General features: G+C 35.3%; 1 protein-coding gene across 6 annotated transcripts in view; it reads right to left on the minus strand.

Annotated features, from left to right (window-relative positions):
• Positions 1-22,736, minus strand: part of LOC109427318 (calcium uniporter protein, mitochondrial) — a 548,952-nt gene that overhangs the window by 210,055 nt on the left and 316,161 nt on the right. The gene's annotated exons all lie outside the window — the stretch shown is intronic.

A 22,736-nucleotide genomic window follows, 5' to 3' on the forward strand; every position in this document is an offset into this window, starting at 1 on the left:
AGAGGGCTTCACGGGTTTGCAGGTGTTATTCAGAGGAACTTTTGGAGCAGATTCAGCGGCGTATCAAGGCATGTCGGGAGCGGGTTTCGAGCTCAGGTCCTCAGCGTGAAAGTCCTCTACCATTCCTGATCCCCCCGTAAAAACACTAGCTTCACCAACGCTCACGTTTGCTAAACTTGGCAGAAAAGGTTTCACAACCAGCCGGAATGTAAAATTTTACTACCCTATAAGCCGGTCGATTATGTTGGGGATCAAATTTCCCTGTAGTGTCCTTTGACCCAACCGGCGTGGCACCAGCGTCGACCTTTATGCGACATTGGTGCGTGCCTGCCGGTGTGGGTCGATCTCATTTTTATGACAAGAGTGCGTTAAAAATTGGGTTCCTCAGGAAGTTTCTCACGTGTTTCCAGATTCTTCTTTTTCATCGAAGCGGTCGTTAATTAGAATTAAGGAATGTTTCCACCCGATAAACTTCTCGTAAAGTTAAGGAACCGTTTTTTTTTTCAATTTTCCATCCCCACAGCCTTATGCCCGGGCAGCAGCCTCACCAGTGGATAACAACGACAACGACAGGTCAAGATTGCACTTCCCGCGAAGAATCACCACCGTGACCGGAACCAGCACCGGAGGAAGTCTAGCCCCAACCCCGGTACGGAAAGCCTAACCGCCATCATCGCGGCCACCACCAGCACCATCACCACCGCCTACCCTGCCCTGCCTGCGACGATTCCGGACCCGTTTTCGCCGCTGGATCGCCGCAGGGAAGACGTGCAAAATTCGGAGGAAACACCGAAAACCGGTCCGGTTCCGGTTGCACTTCGGGCTCTCCTGGATCCGGCGACGGCCCCTGTTCAACATAGGGTCTGGCCAGAGTAACTCGCTCTGCCATGGAGGAACTGGAGTGGGAAATCTGCGCGGCTCGCAGAGCAAGAGTCGGAGAAGGTGAGTGGATGTTTAGATTTTTTTTTCTTCGAAAGAACTAGAAAGCATGGATTTGTTTGATGACAATTGAAGGACATTTTTGTTTTGATGAGGAGTAATAGAACTTACAAAAACTGTTAATACGATAACACATTTTTTTATCTGTATTAACAACATTTTTAGCCCTAGGCTAGTTCATCTCGGGACCCCCGCTTCACTTCCCATCCGAAGGAAGAACTCCCATTCTGTGAGTTTGTTGGAAGTGGGATTCGATCCCGGGTCCTTGGCGTGGTAGTCACGTGTTCTAACCATCCAACCAGGTCCGCTCCACTTATGTTTTACGGTCGATTATACAGCGTGCGTAACAAAACATGATTCCCTTCTCAAATTTCTCCTTATAAGATTTTTCCCCATCCATAAAAAAATTATAAGCGAATGATTTTTTTAATGTTATCTTTTTTGTGTGTTTTTCTTTCAAATCAACAAGAAATCTGTAGAAAATATTAAACAAAATCCTGAATATGAATTTTGAAAAATTTTCCAGCGTTCTCTAGAAAAAAATTGCTTGAGGTGCCTCGGGCCGACGTGTTATTTTTGCTATCATTCTAACAATTTGCCTCGCAAACATCAATTTCCACTGCGGTTACGCAGCTTAAACTTTAGTCGATTGTGCGTCGAAAGTGAGCAATTGAACGATCAAATTTATAAGACAAAATATGGAGTAGAATATAATATTTGCATCTTACTAACAACAGAGCAATGGTGGACGATTCAACTTCCGTCCCGTCCGACTTTAAGTTTCAAGGTAGAATGTGTGGGTAAATTTTCTTCAAAACTTCAAGCAGAAAAATCGTAGTGAATATTGGGATTGGGAAAAAATTTTTTCTGACTAAACTCTCTAAACATCTCCGGGTGAAAATTCCTGAAGGGTTCATGAGAATTCTCGGAAGAATACTGTTATATGTTGCCCCAAAAGTTTACCTTGTTGGACGCAGTGGCTTAATTTCCCCAACATGAGGGGAAACAATGTTCACTACCTTTACTGGCATTTACCAGTTTTGCTGATATGTCTTAAACATACTTGGAAAACTTGTAATTAAAAGGCACAGAATGTTGCTAATTGATAAATTGAGAGACGAATATGGGAAAAACAAAATCGCGTTCTGGTGGGATTTTAACCCACGACTCCGTATTTTTCAAAGTACATTGTATTAAACAATTCTCCGTACAGCGATTTTTCGGCAAAATTATTTTTCATTCAAATGTTCTTAACTTTTTTATACGTCAATTTAGAACGCTGAAATCTAACCCGAAAGAAAGATAAAGTTGTGAAAGACGGACCCGGTTAGGGTGGTGCTTGGAATCCAGTTTGACTTTCTATTTCACAGAATCGTAACTTGTTCTGTGGCTTAGTTGGTTAAAGCGCCGGACTAGCGATACGGAGTCGTGGGTTTGAATCCCATCAAAACAAGTGGTAATTTTTTCACAAATTTATCTGTCAATTTGTCAATCAAACACACACTGTGTCTTCGAAAAAGTTTAAGTTTTTTTCGTCTATTTCAGACAAACCAGCCAAGACATAGCTGGTAAAGGGCAATAAAATTATCTGCATATAAGCAGATTTTTCATTGAATGAGTGTAATCAGTTTCGTACCTTTTAATTCCGCCCTTTGTTGCTTATCCTTTGACAGATACGCGTATTTCGACCAGTGTTGAAAATTTCATTTCGTCATATCTAAATTCAATCACCTACAGCTAATTTTAGAAGCTGAACCTGAGAATATGGTATATGAAAAACTTGTGCGGCTAGACCAGTTCTGCTAGAAAGTCACGGAAAAACCGATATTTTTCGAATATTTAAGGTAAATGTCACGGACTACCTTTGAAAAATGCTAAATGATATTCACCGTGAATATCATTTGGCATTTTTCAAAGGTAGTCCGTGACATTTACCTTAAATATTCGAAAAATAGCAGTTTTTCCGTGACTTTTTAGCAGAACTGGTCTAGCTGCACAAGTTTTTCATATATCATATTCTCAGGTTCAGCTTCTAACATGAGCTGTAGGTGATTGAATTTAGATATGACGAAATGAATTTTTCAGCACTGATTTCGACTACCACTTGTAATCTTCCTCAGTGTCAGTTATCCAGTGGCACAATGCAAGGATAGAAATTATAATGATAACTGATCGAATTTTTGCGATCTTTTATTCGAAATACAAAATTTTTCAAAATTTCAAATGAAAATTATCTAATTGATTCTCTTAGGAATTCCTGAAAAACTTCATAAAGAAACCTTGAAGTATTGATGGATAATTGCCCAACAAAATTCTACAGGAATATTTCTCTTGCACCTCATGACAGTGTAGTGTAGTAAACATTCAAGAAAATGATGGAAAATTTTGAGATAAACATCTAAAAGGTGACTAATGTTTTTTTTTATCTTTAAATTCCTGTAAACATATTAGATTAGAGAACAAGACGCCTGAATTAATATTGCTTTTATAGTTTAATTGCACACTTTTTAGAGAGTCTTATTTTTTAATGATTGCTGAAATTTGGTTACGAAAATTTTTTGTAATAATTTTTGTTAAGATTGCTGATATGTTTTCCAGCCGGAATATCAGAACATTTTTGAGGGAATTATCATAACAAAGCTTGAATATCTACAATACCAGCTGTAAAAATATTATAGACAAACATTGTAGATATTCGTGTTATTTCTAGAAGAATTTTTTGGAGCAACAGTGAGACATAATAGAATAAAGTTTCTTGAAATCTTGGGGCAATTTGTAGTAAAATTTAGAAAGAAGAAGATGTTGTTTATGAACAGAACTCCTTTTGTTTTCGAGGATTTTTCAGTTGGCAATGCTCTCAGGGTGTTTACCTGTTTTATTCATGGAGAAAAGGCTGTCAAAAAAACCAAAACAAAAAACGATATTCGAAAAGTCAAGGTGCTCAACTGTAACATGAAAGATATATATTTGAAGCATTTTTGTAGTACATTTTGATTTTCTTATAAATCAAATGTTCTTCAAACATTGCTCTGGCGGAAACTCTAAATGTTTTTTTAGAAAACGGGGACGAGCCACTCTCTGGCTGTATTTCCCCATTATAAAGAGTAAGTAATAATATATGTTTTAGAAAATCTAAATGCTCTACAAAAATGCTAAATGCTTTCATTTTAGGGAAGAGCATTTTGAATTTTCGAACATCATTTTTTGACAGTCTAACGGAGAACCTCTTAGATAACAGTTGGGAAAATTTGTGATGAAAGTATGGAACGATTGCCAAAAAAATATCTTGTAGATTTTGTTTTGGAAATCATCCAATCATTTTTCTTAGACAATTTAACAAATTTGCGGAATTTGAAAACAGATCGTTAAGGGAATCTTGTTAGCGATAATGGGATCGATGGAACCCCGGGAGAATGAGAGATTTGCTAACATCCTTTTGTTTTTCTGTATAATTCATGAAGAATCATTTGGATCAAACTGGAAAAACTTGTAATTAGAAGGCATGAAATGTTGCTAATTGACAAATTAAGAGATGAAATTTGTGAAAAAAAAATCGCGTTCTGGTGAGATTCGAACCCACGACTCCGTATTCGCTTGACCGGCGCTTCAATCAACTAATCCACAGAACAAGTAATGATTCTGCAGAATAGAAAGCTAAACTGACTCCAAAGCCACACCTTGAACACTCCCATATCACAAGCTCATCTCTCTTTCGGCTTAGATGTTAATCCACAATACACTCCCGTTAATTTGTCAGTTAGCAACATTTCGGGCCTTCTAATTACAAGTTTTTCCAGTATGTTTCAGACATACCAGTAAATCTGGTAAAATGCCACTAAAATGGGCAATATGTGTCATTTTGGATCGAGGTTTGAAAAACTGTTGAACAAACTAAGAAACAATTAAAAAAAATGTTTTGAATTTTTTGGGAAATTTTCCAAACAAAAATGTCCTGGATAATTTAAAAAGATCTTTGAGAGAGTCAAAGCGTAATTCCTTGAAAAATATTCTGAAATTTGTTTTAAAATTTCTGTAAATAGTCTTCGCACTTTAAGCAGTGAAAGTATATAAAGTATTTTATTTGTATTCCTGGAAAAGTATACATAAAATCGTTTATTCCTGAAAAAATCATATAAAAATCATTTTTATCCTGGAAAATATTTGAAGTGACAATTGTAGGCTAATTCCTGAACATTTTTCTCAAGTACTTAGTGTTTTAGTCGATAATTTTTAGAGAAATTCACCTGTTCAATTTAAGGAAAAAAACCTAAGTATAATTTATTGATTTCTTAATAAAATACAAAAACAAATTTCCTGAAGATTTCACAAAAAAAACTGGCTACTTTACTGTTGTCAAAAAATATTTCAAGAATTTTAAAAATTATTCTTTTTAGATTTTCTCGAAAATATATTTGAAAAAAAAATACATACGAAATGATTTTGGGTACCTGTCTAGGCCCTCAGCCGTTTTTTTCCACTTTTATCACAAAAAGTTGTTTGATAATTTTGACCAATAAACTAAATTTGTTTCTGTCATAAATTCAAAACTAGTTATGTAATATCCAGTTTTGCGTTATAATACCAGGTAAATAGATTTAGACAAAAATGAAAAAATATAATCGTGCCAGAAAAACTCTATAGGATATACCCAGATCTAAAACTAGAAGATAAAAATTCTTAAGGATATTTTCGAAATATCCTGTGGCAAATTTTCTGGTAATACCTTCAGAAATGTCTATGATGAAATGTCTAAATGTATTTGCCAAAACGGTTAGTATAAATTATAAATGCTTTCTTGACCTGATCAAAAGTTATGTACTAACAGGCTATTGTTTTCAATAAAATACTATTACTATTAAACTTCATATCTTACTAAAACATATTTAACTCGATCATTAATTTATCATTCGTAATAATAAAAAAAAATGTTAAAAATGGTGACTCAAAAACATAATAGTGTTTTAGTTGGAAAGCTTGATGAAGGGACTTTTTGGTGACTACCCCAACTAAGCCGCTATTTTTATTCAAAGAAACCTGCAATAAAATTTCTTCAGTTTCCAGCCAAAATAAAAAGCAAACTATCCCCAAAATATAAGTGTAGGGATGTTCAAAACAAACATTAAAAAAATCAAAAACCAAAATTCACAATATCAAGAATTACAAAGAATCATCTTCCAATACATGTTTAAATCGATTTTAGACGACAAAACATGATATATAGATCAAAACCAAATATTTGAGTATTAGAGGGTTAAGTCTGTATTTTGTCAACAAATGCAGTTCCAAACTCATTCTCTTTAGAAAATTTACTAACTAAGATGTTCTTGAACACCACTTTTTGCTGTAGAGTTTGCAATGAATCCCAAGCTTTCATACTCACATTGACCTTGGGGCTTGGTGGTCTAGTGGCTACCGCTTCTGATTCGTATGCAGAAGGTCATGGGTTCAATCCCTGGCCCGTCCTTTTCATCCTACTTTGTATCTTTCTATCGACTTTCTCTCGCTCTCTCTTCTCTACATATACAACTCATGTATACTCATATGTCCATAGCCATCGCTAGAACCAGAAACGAATTGAAAAAAGTCGTTTCCCTCCCTTCCAACTTCCACTCACAGCACAGTGTATATATAACGCCTATAAGTTATGCAACCAAAGCGTGCTGTGCCGCTTGACCTTATTCACCTTATTCACCACACAATCTATCACGAACACTATAAATAACCCTATCCATGGATCGCATCACCGACCCAACGGTGACTCCCAGATCTCCCATCCTTTCCGTCTAACAAATACCCCAGTCCGTGCGGGTTGTGGGACACAGAGTGCTCTCGGTCTCTAGTAGCAACAACCAGTACGCTCTAACATTCCTTTCCCTTCCCAGCTGACTATAAGGACTTGGCCGGCGCCGTTATTGATCAAAATATGCATGAGCTGCTAAAATTGCACTTTGAGAATAAGTGGAATGTCCCAGCCCCTTATTCAGTTGGATCTCAGTGCAATTGGTACCAGTTCAGATCAATCACGGAGTAGCAACCATTGACATGTATAGTCAGATTTGATCGTTGATCGTAGAGTTTGCAATGAATCCCAAACTTTCATACTCACATTGACCTTCATTTCACAATATCGAAAGCTTTCCGGATTATTATCCGTTCTTGTTCTGAACTATTGAATGGTATTCGAAACGTGACTCGCTAGAATAATACGAAGATGGAAGATATAATAGATTCTCTTCTGGACGTTGGCATTTTTTTCGCTCTTTTGTGTCTTATGCCACTTAAGTGTTCTTCGAAGTGTTGCTGTCACCTTTCAATGGTCAATCATCAGGTAGTAATCCAAATCAACGATGGTAGTGATGCTCATATTAAATTATTTTATTAGAAAGAACATTGTTTGCTAAAATTTTAATGAATATAAATGAGAACTTCTAATTTAAAGTTTTCTTTGAGTCCCCGCCTATCAAATCACCACAGAAACTTGCTCGAAACATAACTCATAAACAAGCATCAACAACCCAAACTTCATGAAGCTCCTTCGGTATCAGTTAGTACATAGTAAAGTGTGGCTTACGATGTCTCCAATTCCTGGCCACAGAGAACATGACATCATCCCCAAACTACAATTTTCGAACGCGAAAGTTTTCTCATCAGTTCGTGTCGTCAGTCGGGCTGCCACATTTTGTAACTCTAGCGCTTTGAAGAAGATTAGCTCGCTCTGCACTTTATGGTACGAGAGCAACATTCATAATTGTCTCAGCAATGTATGTATAATGGGGTGCGTCTCAGCCAGCACCCTTCTCGCGTTTTATGATTTTCTTCGAACAAACTAGCTAGACAAATACCACCCATCATCATGCTCCAATGCCACCACCGTCGGTGGTAGTTAGTCGTCGTCTTAATAATGTCACTTTAGTGAGGCTGCTAAATTTTACGACCCCCTCGTCTCCGATGTCACCATCGTCTTCGTCGTTGTTATAATTTCATCAGCCATCCACGGAGGAAAAGCTACCGAACCGGAAACAACAATGAAAGTGAAAATGGAAATAAAAAGCGAAATTCTACACTTGAAGATGCATGAAAAGCATCTTCTTTCATATACATTTCAAACAAAAATGTTGAAACGAAAGATTGTTATTCTTTTTCTATCTTCTATCTTCTTTCTATCTTCTATCTTCTATCTTCTATCTTCTATCTTCTATCTTCTATCTTCTATCTTCTATCTTCTATCTTCTATCTTCTATCTTCTATCTTCTATCTTCTATCTTCTATCTTCTATCTTCTATCTTCTATCTTCTATCTTCTATCTTCTATCTTCTATCTTCTATCTTCTATCTTCTATCTTCTATCTTCTATCTTCTATCTTCTATCTTCTATCTTCTATCTTCTATCTTCTATCTTCTATCTTCTATCTTCTATCTTCTATCTTCTATCTTCTATCTTCTATCTTCTATCTTCTATCTTCTATCTTCTATCTTCTATCTTCTATCTTCTATCTTCTATCTTCTATCTTCTATCTTCTATCTTCTATCTTCTATCTTCTATCTTCTATCTTCTATCTTCTATCTTCTATCTTCTATCTTCTATCTTCTATCTTCTATCTTCTATCTTCTATCTTCTATCTTCTATCTTCTATCTTCTATCTTCTATCTTCTATCTTCTATCTTCTATCTTCTATCTTCTATCTTCTATCTTATATTATCTTTTTTCTTCTGTTTTCTGTTTTGTTTCTTTAACCTTGCAGCATTTCAAACGCAAATTAATTTGAAAATTCTTGTTTTTCATTCCCAACAGAGTATACCTAAACATTCATGTTGAATTGTATCAATTGAAATCTCGGTCAGTAGCAACACCATCAACCGAAACCAACACGTTGAAAGTGGTTTTCACGGTTCACCATGTTCATCTCTATGTGATTATTTGCGGTCTATCGCGTGTCAATGGATGGTGTCGGTCGAGTAGATTACGTGTGGATTTCCCATAAATCCAGGCCATGATTTCATTCCGTACTGCACACAGCCTTGCTCCTGTTCATTCGAATAACATTATTCGAAGCACGAGCTACAAACGTGTATCCCTATTTGACACCATCATCAGCTCAAATGAGTGTGGACGACTGATCCTTGTTCCATCTGTGTAACCCATCTCTCCTTTCCAATCGCATCTACAACGACAACCGCATTAGGTTCAAGATTTAACACTCAAGACTTACGTATTCCGATCATCCAGATCTTTTCAGAAAAATAAGTCCCAATCCAAAAGACAAGTACCAAGCAGCACCCCATTTTGGCAGCCTCCCCAACCCTTAATCTGTTCAAATTCTAATAACTCCAATCAACTAGAAGAGAAATCGATGTTCACCCATTCTCGGCCGCCAGATGGATAGATAGACAGATAGATAGACGACAGATAGAGAAACAGCCAGCGCCGGAAAATCGGATTTTCAATTTCCTTTCCAAAGCAGATTTGAAGTCCATTGGAGCGCATAAAAGTTGCATTTCGCCATGGCAGCAGCAGCTACCACCATCCAGTCAGCGTCGGCATTCGGCAGCGATAGCGCCGAAATGTATGCAACCCACACATAAACTCACTCTTTCTCTGATGGAAAACAGATGGGGGTCTGGTTGGCTGGTTGGTTGCTGGAACGACGACACCGACAGTGTTTCGGTGGAAAGCACGCGAATAGGATTTGAATGGTGGGCTGACCCGATCAGAAATGCGTAACGAAATAGTGACAGAAAAGGATGTCCTAATATATGCCAGATGAAATTATATACTATTTGTTTTTATTTTATTTTTATACTATTGATTTGAGATGAATAGAAATAATTTTCAGGAAAAAAGTTTTGTTGAAAATCATTCTTGTTTTTTTTTATGAACGTAAGCGAAAAACATTCTTTTTAAAATCGGTGCTTGCCAGAATTACTTCTGAAATGTAGTATTTATAATTATATTGAAAATAACTTAAAAAAATACTCCTGGAACGCTAGACAAAAATCTTTAAGAATATGTTGAAAAATGTTAACAGAATTAACAAAAATGACTGTAAAAATATCAAGTACTTATTAAAAAAAAATTAAAATATGCAAAAAAATGTAAACGATTTTATAAGTTTCCGAAAGAGCTACGATAGTTAAAAAAACGAATTGAGAAAATAACTTAACATTTCCGTAAAAAAAAACAACAACAGTACTGGACGGACAGTATAAAGTACGCATTAGAAGAATTTCATACATAATGTCTAAGTTCTATTGCCTTAAAATTTTAGATAAGATCTGTTCATAATTTGAAATTCAATTTCTGACATCTTTTTCATGAATTAATTTTCAATTTATTGCAAATCTTCAAATTAAAAAAAATCTCAAAATTTTAAATTGGAGGTAACGCTGGAATTATCTAGATTCTACAGAGGTTCCCAAACTTTTTGCTGTCGCGGAGCCTTTTGAAATATTCAAAAAAGTCGCGGCGCACCAATATCTGTATGCAAAGAATTTTAATCATGATACTAAATTTCCAGTTTAAAAATAACAAATACGAAATCATGAAAAACTTTTACTGGTTTATTTTTGTATAACACACTGTTTTCTAACTCATATTATGTAGTTGTTAAATTGTTTAATGGCTCGAAAAATTCATTTAAAATAGGTGTCTCCGAAATAGTTATTTGGTTAGAATCGTTTATCAACTAGCAAGTGAGATACAAATTCGTTTTTTTTTTTTCAATTTTCTAATACTTATCCAAGTTATTTTGTATGACAAAATATTTCTGTTCAAGAGAACAATATTGTTGTTTTAATATTTTACAAGATAAATTTTAAAAAGCTTGTTTCATGCCTTAGTTACATTTACTGAGCCAAAATGGGGCAAGATTTTTGTATTGAATATTTAAGAGGTTTCTAAAAGTTTTTGACATTCAAAATTCTCAAAAAAATCTAGGAAAAGTTACATAAAAAACCAAGGGGGTGGACAGCTTTGCTCAGAGCAAGCTTTTGTTGATCGAGCAACTGTGAGTTGCTCCCTGTTGCTCCCATTTGCTCAAACATTTTCCGCTGATCCAAGTAGTCAGACGTATGCCAAACATTCGACCCGTCAAACTTGGATGGATCGGAAGTCTAAGGCTTGAATTCTGAGCCATAAAGTCTAAGATGATGGGACTTGTGAAAAGGTAACGTGAGCTCTGCTATGACACGACATTCTTAAAACTCATAATGACCAAGAGCTTCGTATCAGTAGGTCAGCTCCAGAAGCAAGTTCTCCTCCTACGTATCTCAGAGTCCGTTTTTGCGGCGTCCGGCTTTCCCCGGGCTCACAGAAACATGCACCAAACTCAAGACCAAACTCTTGTGAAAACATGTAGGCTTCGTGGTAGGCAGTCGTCGTCGAACCGTTTCGTATGCCTCGGGTTGTGGGTTCGAATTTCCCGCTCCAGTCAGTGGGTGAAAACTTTTGGTTAAACAGAAAATTCTCCACCGGACCACCGGGTGTTTCGTGTGTTGTCCGTTGTTCCATGTCAGTGATCGTTCAGTCTATACAACCTCTGGTTGAAGACGATATAGTGTCTTTTCTTAACTCAGTTACAGGCTGGGTTCTGCAAGTTGCAAACTCTCTTTTATCACACCCGTAGGTGAATTCCGGTGCACAATTTCTTAGAAGAATAAACCACAAGAAAGAACATATTTTTTTTTCTTTGTGCCGCATTTGATCCACATGATTTGAATTCATTATATTCTACAACATTTAAACAAGAGATAAACACAAAGGAACATCGATGAGCTATCCTGATATCCTGCTACCGGTACGGATATTTTTCACTGCGTAAACAAACAAATTCTATGGTTGCCATGTGCGGCTAACGCTGTGCGTAACTCTGAGCAAAGCGAGTTGCTCAGAGTTACTCAAAAGCTGCTCATGATCAGTCTCGAGAGCAAAAGCTGTCTTCCCCCTTGTAAAAAACTTAAGTTTCGAAATAGTTTATGTCATTTATCTCTGAAAGTTCAGTAAAACAGTAATAGTTTGGTCATTAAGTTTTCCTCCAATAGCATTAACATTTTCTACTAAAAGTTCACCAAAACTTTTAGAAAATGAAATATTAGAGAATTCCAAAACCTTTTTCATATTTCAAAATTCGTTTCGATTTCATCTTAAGCTGTCTACAAATTTGTCAAAAACATAAAAGGTACGTCTTAAACTCTGCCAAACTGTTGCTAAACTTGGAGAATTTCAACTAAAAATATTACTACTGTAGCTAGCAAAGTTTGGCAAATTTAGGAGCATGTTTTAATCATTTTGGGCCACATATAGCTGAAGTGTTCTCAAAAGTTTGGAACATCCTGGAGACCATAGTCAGGAGACTGACAATGATTAATTCGGAAAGAATGGAACATTTATTTCGGAAAACAAGTTTTTGGTAAAACGGAAAATCAAGCTAAAGGAAATGAAGCTCAAAAACAATTTCAGAATTTTTTTATAATTATCAAAACATGTACCGCAAAATACAATGTAAAATTTAAATGCTTGAAATTATCGATACAAACTTAGAACCTCCATAGAACGCGATACTTTGTTCTTCAGATTTGTGCTTTTGAAAATTCAAGGTGTGGCTTCGTTCTATATTCACCTTAAAAATTTGTGTTTTACTTTGTTTAACACTTATGTGGCCGGCAGGGTACCCGGGTACCCTGCACCCATTTAAAATACACGGTGTAGAAAAAAAAACAAAAAGTTTGCCCGCCACATAACGGTTAACTATCAAAAAGTCATACAAATGTACTACGGTTTGAATTTTTAAAGTTTGTTATTTTTCATGTCTGGAGCCTGCGGCGCATATTTTGCGAAGTACTGAACTTGGTATTTTTTTTTTGCTGCAACATCGTTCAATCCATCAGAATACATAAATATTCGGTATAACTTGTCAACCAATCGTTTTCAAAATATTGCAAATCTGACAAATTTAATTTTGCCTCTAAAAATAATGATTTTTCGAAAAATTTCAAAAAATATTGCCTATAAATGCTATTTATTTACAAATAGATTTTCAAGTTATTATGGCCGTTCAGTGGAAAATTTAGATCGATCGGTGCTATAGAAACTGAGATCTAGTCCTCCAAACTTGAGGATTTTGCAAGGAAAAAAAGGCTTTTTTATTTTAATCAGTAATGTATACATGAGACGGTTCTCGAATAATTTAGAAAGAATTCATGACTTTTTTATAAACAATTGCAAGCTTTCTACATGTTTAGATAAAACCTAGGAGCATTACGGAAATTTAGAAATAACCTATTTTTTTAAAGTTAAAGTTTAAAAAATATAAGGTCAAAATTTAAAAAAAAAATACAAAAAAAAAAATGGAAAATGGATCTTGAATGTGACTAATGTGAGAATAAAACTAATTGAAACATAAAGAAAAATAGAAAATCTTAGAATTCCACTGTTTATGCTTATCTTCAGATTGTTGTCTTAATTGCTGAGTGCAATAGGTGTAACGGAAACAAATTTGCTTGTCCAAAACAGTTTTTATTTTTTTAAATGCTTTTCTATTGTAAACGAACTGAAGTGCTTTTTTATTATACTGTTGAAAATGCTTTGACATCCATGTGCACACAGAACATGTGCTCGATGAACAAATTAAGAGTTGAATTCCACGTACACCGGTGAGACTCGAACTCACGACTCCCATTTCGCTAGACGGGCGCTTCTATTCCTTCAAGCTACGGAGTCACTCGACTATCTCCGTCGCCAGTAGGCCTAGAACTCGTTACAGTCGCACATTATTAACTTCTTTTCACAATACAAACCTCTTTCGGATGGGATTAGATGAACATCTAACACATACACTGTTGTGTACATGTGTGTCAAAGCGGGAGAGGAAATTATTTTTAATTGTCAAGAGCTTCTGTTTCTGTTGTGCACATGGATGTCAAAGCATTTTCAACAGTGGTTTTGATAGGAGTTCCGGAGTTTGAATGAGCGTTTAATGATATGTAATGAAAAAAATGAAAATTTAGAAGTTCTTAGTGTGGGAGTTTGTGAATATCTTGTGAGATTTTTTTTTCACTAAATTCCTGAATCTTGGAAGATGCTCTGAAAGTTACTCCTAAAGAAACTTCCAAGAAATGGGACCAAACCAAATCAACTTTAAACATACAACAATAGTCTTCACACGAAAAAAAAAATGGAATTATATTTACCAAAGAATGCTGGAATAAACAAGGAGAAATTTGACGAACGATTCTATAAAACTTATTGGACGAAAACCTGCAAGCACTAATAGAACAGTTTCTGACTAATTTCAGTCATTCTAAAAGAATTACCAAAAGGGCTCTTTGCATGGTTCCCTCTAAAACGTATTTTCTGATTAGTTGGAAGAACACAGTTTTTAAGCAGTCTTTAATGGCAAACATATTGAAAATTGATATTTAAAGGAACAGTTTTTTTTTCGACATTTTTAGATTTCAGAAAAAAAAACATTGACAGGAAGACCAAAAATTTGAAACTTGTCTAGCAAAGACCAGAGCATCCTCAAGTTATAATTTCCAATAAAAGTTATATGGATCTTTGAAAAAAAAAACGAAAAAAAAGTGCAAGAGGTTGTTTTTTATTCAATTCTCGGAAGAATTTATAAATTAATTTTGGAAAGATTGATTCAAGAATTAATAAAAAAAAAATGTTGAAAAGATTGCTAAAATTAAACAAAATATTTATTGGACAATTTGAAGCAGGATTTTTAAAACAATTACTGGATGATTTTTGGACCTTTCCCACATATTATGAAAAAAAAATAGAAACATTGAAAAAAAACATCCTAATGATGTATGTCAAATGGGAGAAATTGCGATTATTTTTTTATTAATTTACGTGTTTGGGCCGAAGGGTATCAAATTTTCATGATTTTTTTTCCACAGGCAGGGATCATGGATAAATGAATTTAAAAAAATGAGAAAAATTTAGGGCTGACTATTTTCCCGGGAACCTCAGGTGGAAATTGTTTGTTTTCCCCTGACACTGCTTACGTTGAAAAATCATAACTCAATAACAAAGCATTGTAGATAATTTTTCTTTAGAAAATGTAAGCAAATTTCTCAAGAATCTACGATCAAATCAAAACGATCAAATCTGACTATACATGTCAATGGTTGCTACTCCGTTATTGATCTGAGCTGGTACCAATTGCACTGAGATCCAAATGAATAAGGGCTGGGACACTCCACTTATTCTCAAAGTGCAATTCTAGCAGCTCATACATTTTGAATCAATACCGGCGCCGGCCACGTCCTTATAGTCAGTTGGGAAGGGAAAGGAATGTTAGAGTGTGCTGGTTGTTGCTACTAAAGACCGAGATAACCTCTGCATCCCCACAACCAGCACGGACTGGGGTATTTGTTAAACGGAAAGGATGGGAGATCTGAGAGTCACCGTTGGGTCGGTGATGGATCCATGGATAGGAGGTTATTTATAGGGTTCGTAAGGTGATAGATTGTGTGGTGAATGAGGTGAATAAGGTCAAGCGGCACAGCACGCTTTGGTTGCATAACTTGGAGGCGTTATATACACTGTGCTATGAGTGGAAATTGGAAGGGAGGGAAACGACTTTTTTCCAATTCGTTTCTGGTTCTAGCGATGGCTATGAACATATGAATATACATGAGTTGTATATGTAGAGAAGAGAGAGAGAGAAAGATAAAGTGGATAGAAAGATACAAAGTAGGATAAAAAGGTATGGGCCAGGGATTGAACCCATGACCTTCTGCATACGAATCAGAAGCGGTAGCCACTAGACCACCAAGCCCGTCTGTAAGCAAATTTCTCAAGAATCAAAAAAAAATATGAACAGGAAAAAAATTTCCACAACATTTTTTACAGTTGAGAAAATTCATAAAAAAAATTCAGAAAAACTATAGTCGAGCTCATGAAAAATTTTCAAAAAATATTTTTGGAAAGGTAATTTTATAAGCTTTTCTAGGGTCGTCGCTGCACATCAATTGAACGAAATAAATTTGATTTGTGTGAAATGAATCTGGGAAATAATAATTCATTGGATTTTCAAATTATCACAAAAGTCTAAACATTAATGAGAACCCCAATATTAATTTGAAAATTTTCCACGAGTTCAGGCATAGTTTTTCTGGATTCTCTTTTTGAATTTTCTCAACTGTGGAAAACTTTTTCTAGTTCATTTTGTTTGGATTCTTTAGAAAATTAGCTTTCACTTTCTTCGTCCATGAGTAATGATTTTTCAAAGTAAATAGTGTCAGAAGAAAACTAAAAAACTCCACCTGAGTATTCCGGGAAAATAGGCGACCCTGAATTTTTCTCAAGTTTTTTTTTGTTTGTTCATATATCCATGAGCCCTGCCTGTGGAAAGAGTTTCATGAAAATCTGAGCCTTCGGCCCAATTTGCACGATAGTTAAAACAAATCCCCAAATGGTTAAATACAAGTTCATTTTTTTAAGTCTTGGAATACATGAGATGATTCCTGAATGATACTTAAAAAAACATCGAAGAATTCGAAAAATAAACATCGAAAAATTAACAAAACTTTAGATGTAAATTAAGAGCATAGCAAACGAGTTCATAGAACAATTCTGATTTTCTGATGAAATTACTGAAAAAATGTAAATGAACAGTCGGTATAAGTTTAATAGCATTGCTTGTCCATGCAGTTATGTAACGCCACAACTTATACACTCGGATGAAGGTGACTGGGAAAAATATAAGATGCTTTAAAAATATTCATGTTTTTTCAGGGTTTTTGACAAAACCATTCGACTAATGCTCGGCTTTTTCAGAAAAAAACACCATCAAAAAGTCATGATGTATTGAAGTTGAGAGGAGGAGCACGTTTAAAAAACTTGGGGTTATTCTTAAGAAAAATACTTCTATAATTTACCGATACGACTATTGGAAAAAAATAGCCGAGGTAATCCCCGGTGTTTTCCAAAATTTCATCGAAAGATAGTAAAAACAACTTATGACAACACTCTTGAAAAGTATCAAATGCAGCTCCTGAACAAATTTGAAAAAAAAAACTGGGAAATTTTTAGACAGTTTCAATAAAGAACTATGAGATTAGTTACAAAATTAATGAAAAACCACTGTGTATAAATGAAAGGAATATTAAATATTAATGAATTATTTTCAAAAGTGCGTTTGAAAAAAAAACTTGGAAGAATTTACTCATATGATTTTGATTATTAACCCTAAAAGGGATACCTGGGGTCCATTGGACCCCCGGCGCCTTTCAGAGCTCGTCTTTGATGGAACACACTCAGCGAGGTGACGAAACTGAGGCCATGAAGGTATCCCTTTTAGGTTTAAACAACTTAAAAGAAAGGAATTTTAGTAAAACTACATAAACGATGTTGGAAACATTTAAAAAAATAACTAGAAATAATAAAAAACTCTACCAATGTTCTTGAAAAGTTTAGGCTGGAACAAATCTCGTTTTCTTCTTTTGTCACTTTGCTAGTTGACTCGTCAAGGGGGGGGGGGGGGGGGGGTTGATAAATAATAAATGTATTTGATGAAAAATGACCGGAACAATTAGGCAAAATCGTCAAACTCGTCGGATTTGTTAAAAAAATTCTCAAAACTCTAATTTCACTTCAAAAATTTTAAATTTCTTAAATAATTAATTTGTGTTCCCCCTCAAAATGTCGAAATCCGACAAAAAATTTCCCGGGGGATTTTGTGACAAAAGAGAAAATCGAAATTTGTGTCAGCATTATTTATTAAAAAAATAAAATAAAAATAAAAAAAAGCGAAACTTTTTTCCATCTCGGATTTTTAGATCATAAACAAATGGCAGAATGAATGTTGGAAAATTCAAGGACGAATTGATAAAAGAACTTCTGAACAGTTTCCTAAAAGTATTTGAGGGGCCCAGAATCAAAGGGGTGCAAGTGACCATTTTGTCGATTTTGAGCTGAGAATATCAAAAAACTCTTCAGATTTCAAGCTTTCAGGATTTTTTTAGGATTATTTTTACGGTGATTCGAAAAATTACAATAAATCGTAGAAAATTAGGTCGATTTTAAAACTACATACGTTTTGTATGGGATGAAAAATTGGAGAAAAACTTTAAACCTCATTTACTCGAAAGTGGGTTTTTGTCACTTACACCCCTTTGCTTCTAATCCTCTTTTGTCTTTTGTAATATTCTGGAAAATAAAACTCCAAGACGTAAAAAATGCTATGGAAGAATATCTTAAAATTACTTGAAAGAAATTATGGAAGGATTTTTGCAGTTCCAGAAATAATATGCTATCTTGCATTCTTAAAAGATTACATAGAAATATTTTTGGGGGTTTTATCGACAGTACCCGGGTAGACGAGAATATCTCAAATCAAACATTTTTTGCTGTCTAATGAATATCGCATGAATAGCTCAAAGTGATATGATATCAGTTTTTGTTTTTGTCAAAATAGCTGAAAATTTCAACATAAGAACAAGTTTAGCTCTTCCGCACGAAATGGAACACATACATCCATAGAGATGGTTCAATGTTGGTGAAATGCCATGTGCCCCTTTCTGAGCAGTGATTCCCTTGTTATTTGCAACAGTGGGCCACAGTTGAGTTGTATGCATAGCGGCCTGTGAATCCTAAGGTCGTAGGTTCAATGCTGGATGCTGACATTTTTTTATTTTTTTTTCTAGAATAAAAAACTGACAAATCTTGTCTGCTATTGTTTCGATCTTGTAATATCTTAACGAGCTATTATTGAGTAGTTTGCCATATTAGATTTTGCTATTATTTCTGATCTTTTTCCTCTTGTATCAATCAAACCAATATTAGCTTTTGCTCTTCAGTAATTCAATCAATAATAACTAACTATGCTATTCATCAGATTTTTTCACCTACTCGGGTAGATTTTTTCTCAAATTGTAAGAAGAATTGTAAAAAATAAAACAGGAAGATAAAGTTGTATGATTATTATATGATTTATCAGATATCTCCGATAAAATAAATACATAATTTCAGGAGTTGCTGGAAGGATTTGCAGATGCATTAAACACAAATCTTAGAAACATTCATGAAACTGTTGCTTACAGTATCCCTGCATGTTTCCGAAGGATTAATTACAAGAAAGGGTAGCACATGATACAGTCGTCAAGAACAGTTGTCGAGAACAATAATTCTTCGGAAAAACTTTATGAACAGAGCTGAAAAACTTCAACGTTTTTTTTCTTATAAATTCTTTTTCTCAAAAATTCTGATAAAGTTTTATTAAATTCTACGAGAAAGCTGCTTGGTATTGAAAAATTCGTGAGGTCTTCTGTGAATGTGTTTGAAGGAGTTTAGTGAAAAATGTGAAACATTAGTGAAGAATATGTGAAAAATTGTTTTCTGATTCAAAACTATGCTACCGGCAATTTAAAATTATTCTCAAAAATGTTAGTTGATTCTATATAAATGGATTTAGGAACAATTCATTTGCCAGAGAAAAATCGTTACAGTGGACTTCCGAATGTCTTGATACATGGTGGGCTTGTAGTTCATCGAAAAAAATCAAACTTTTTTTTTGTCATAACCACATTTTCAAAAAAAAAATCACAACTTTTGAATTAGTAGACCGAATTTATTTTATTTTTTTGAAAAAAAATATTGAAAAAAATACGTTGAAGGGCGAAGTTGCTTAAGCTTGATGAAGTATCTTTTTTTATAAGATTTGAATAAATTTAAATTTCCAACAACTTTTGGAAAAAGCTGCTCGCCACTGAAAACTTAAAAAAAAATATTGAAATCGGTAAAAATGCTCTTCAGTTTTAACAGGGACAGTTTTATGAAGTTCAAATATACGACATGCATTAAAAGGAAAGGAGAACATTGTTAGAACACTGTGTTATCCCTTTCTAATCGGGTATCTAACTCGGCAAATTTGGACTGTGTAACCGTGTGCTATTCAATTGAATTCAATTTTTCATTATGTACATACTCTCGTTTCAGCCAAATGGCTCGTTTTGGTGTTTCGATTAAATTTGCAACATATTCAAAGGGGCGATGAGTTTTGTTAGTAGATTGTTAACAACGAATATTGTAGTCAAATTCAATTTAGGTTTTATTTGTCTAGTGTGACTGAATGAATGGGAATGTTCGTTTGTGGGAGATGAATGGTGGCTGTTGACCGTTTCATCGAGAGGAAAAAAGCGACGCGTAACTACTTATTTAGAATGGTAACAATTTGGTAAATGGACATTTTCGTGGAAAGAAATGAAACGAATATCTTCTATATTTTACTTTTTCTTACTCTACTTCTCTGATGAGACAAATCTGTCGGTGAAATGGCTTCATTTAAGGGTATTTAAACACATATTCATCTAGTCTCTTTACCACATGTGTCACACTCAACTTCGCTCAAACCAATTTTCAACCAAAGGGAAACCACTCTCACCCGCAGCACAAAAGACACGCAAGAAGCCGACAATCATCATCCGTTAAACGCTGCTATCAGCTTAGACCACACGAAGAGCACATTGGTACACATGACACCTTTCTTTCAGGAGCGAGGAGGCCCAAAAGTGCTGCTCAGGTGTTTCGTTCGGTTGCTACTCTAATGAAAACACCCCATCTCGATAATTTTGTACCCACCTACCTACCTACAGCTTGCAATTAACAATTAGCTCTACGACGGATGGCTGCCGGCGAGAAAAACTGATCTACATTGCCGATCAAAAGTTTGGGGTCATCGCCTCTAAAGATAATGAACTAAACTTACTTAGTATACCTTTAGTTTCATGTTCAATTTATCCAACAGAAAATAGGGTATTTACTTCGTCTTAGACGCTAATTCCCGTCACAACAGACGGAAATTTGATTAGGATTGCGAAGGTTTGACCAACTTTTCGAATAAACACCTACGGTCAAATCATAATTTTTTACCATACTACATATGTACCATATGTGCCCAAAATAGACGTCAACTTGACGGTAACAGAATTCGAGGGACAATTATTCAACCTAAATATTTTAAGGAAATAGTTCTTCCACAATATATATGTTTTTACATAAAATGGAAGCTAAATTATAAATTAATAATTGATATCCAATTGGCAATTAGGCGCTAGGAAACTGTGCAAGAATAAATTCGATCATTGCTCAGATAGACGGGAATTAGATGAAAACTCTAGATGATATTGCTGCATCTTAAAATTTGGTTGACTTGATCACCATCGTACGTCAGTTTAAATGTTAGAAATGTTGCAATTAGGTACTGTTTCAATTTTTGTTTTGGAAAAACAAAATGGGACACATCATGTGTGTTTCTGTGACTACTTATCATTCGAATAGACTTTTGAAACCGTACGCAAATTGACAAACATACACACTTAAATTCAGAAATTGATCTCGGTAAACGGTTTAACGAGAATCCAACAATTGATATCTCGTTAAAATATTTACTGATTCTCGGTAAAATTTTTACCGAGGTTTCGGTAAACCATTGCCGAGATCTCGGTAAAAAGTTGGATTACCGAGAGATCGGCAAAGTTTTAACGACATCTCGGTAAAACTTTTACCGAGATTCAGTGAAAATATTTACCGGATTCTCGGCTGTTGGATTCTCGGCAATTCGTTTGCTGAGGTCGGCGATTTAATTTAAGTGTGTATGGTCTTAAAAACATCATATTTTTTATGGGATGATCACAAATGTATGATCAGCAGTGTACATGCACGAAGGAATTTTGTTCCAACAAATTGTTGGCAAAAGAAGCATAAACACGCGAGTATAGCACTGCGGGCGGAGGGACTTCCACAAGCTACTACTCGGGTACTAGGAGGTGGGTGTGATTCATAGCTTCGAAGCTCGGTTTGAGTTGGTCTGGGCTGCGGGTGCGGATGCGGATAGGTATCGCAAAATGAGGAGAATCGAGTCGAGTCGAGTCGCGTTCGCCAAAAGGTGGAAAGTGCCATTTTCTCGCTCGTGGAGGTGTGAAACGTTCGAAAGCGATGAAGATGCGAAAACGGTGCGGTAATTGGCTCTAATGGGAGGCGATTTAGAGACGTTGAAGAGTGTAGTTTTTTGTTTTGTTTTGGAAATATGGCATGTTTGTTCAGTATCTTGTGAACGTTTAAGATGAACATTCAGATTAGGAATGGAAGTTCTGTATCAAGTCCACGAAATAAGATCTTAGTATTTTAAGATCAACATGATATTGAGTACTCAATGTTTTTCTAGCATTTGGCGTTTTCTGACACTCCCACTATGTACCACGCTATAAATCACTTACATAAACTGCCATGCCTCGAAACAGTGGAAACGGTATATTCCAACTATTAATTTCTCAGCAGTTTGTCATTCAATCTGATATGTTTTTGAAATAATAAATTCTCCCAGCATTCTAACAACTGTACTCGAAAAAGTGAAACACACAAAATAATGTATAAATTTTGATGGCGTGCACAAACATAGATGATTTTTAAACCAGGAATAGCATGATATGTGAACCAACCATAAAAATTTCATCAAAATCGGATAAGGGACCCTTCATAAACCACGTAGACTCTTTGGGGGGAGGGGGGTCTGGCCAAAGTCTACGCTCCATACAAATTTCAAAATTTTTGTATGGACGAAAGTCTACGAGGGGGGAGGGGGAGGGGTCTGAGATGACCAAAATTTGGTCTACGTGGTTTATGACAGCCCCTAAGTATTGGCGCAGATATTGGCGATAGAATAAATGAATGAATTCCCAACGAATATCACGATACAATTGTTCAAGACTTCCCAGAATTTCTAGTTAAATTGCCGTAGAGTCTATCTATGAGATTTTCTCTCACAAAGAAGTTCAACATGCTGTAACTTTTCA

This window comes from Aedes albopictus, chromosome 2 (genome assembly GCF_035046485.1).
Source record: "Aedes albopictus strain Foshan chromosome 2, AalbF5, whole genome shotgun sequence".
NCBI classification, from domain to species: domain Eukaryota; kingdom Metazoa; phylum Arthropoda; class Insecta; order Diptera; family Culicidae; genus Aedes; species Aedes albopictus.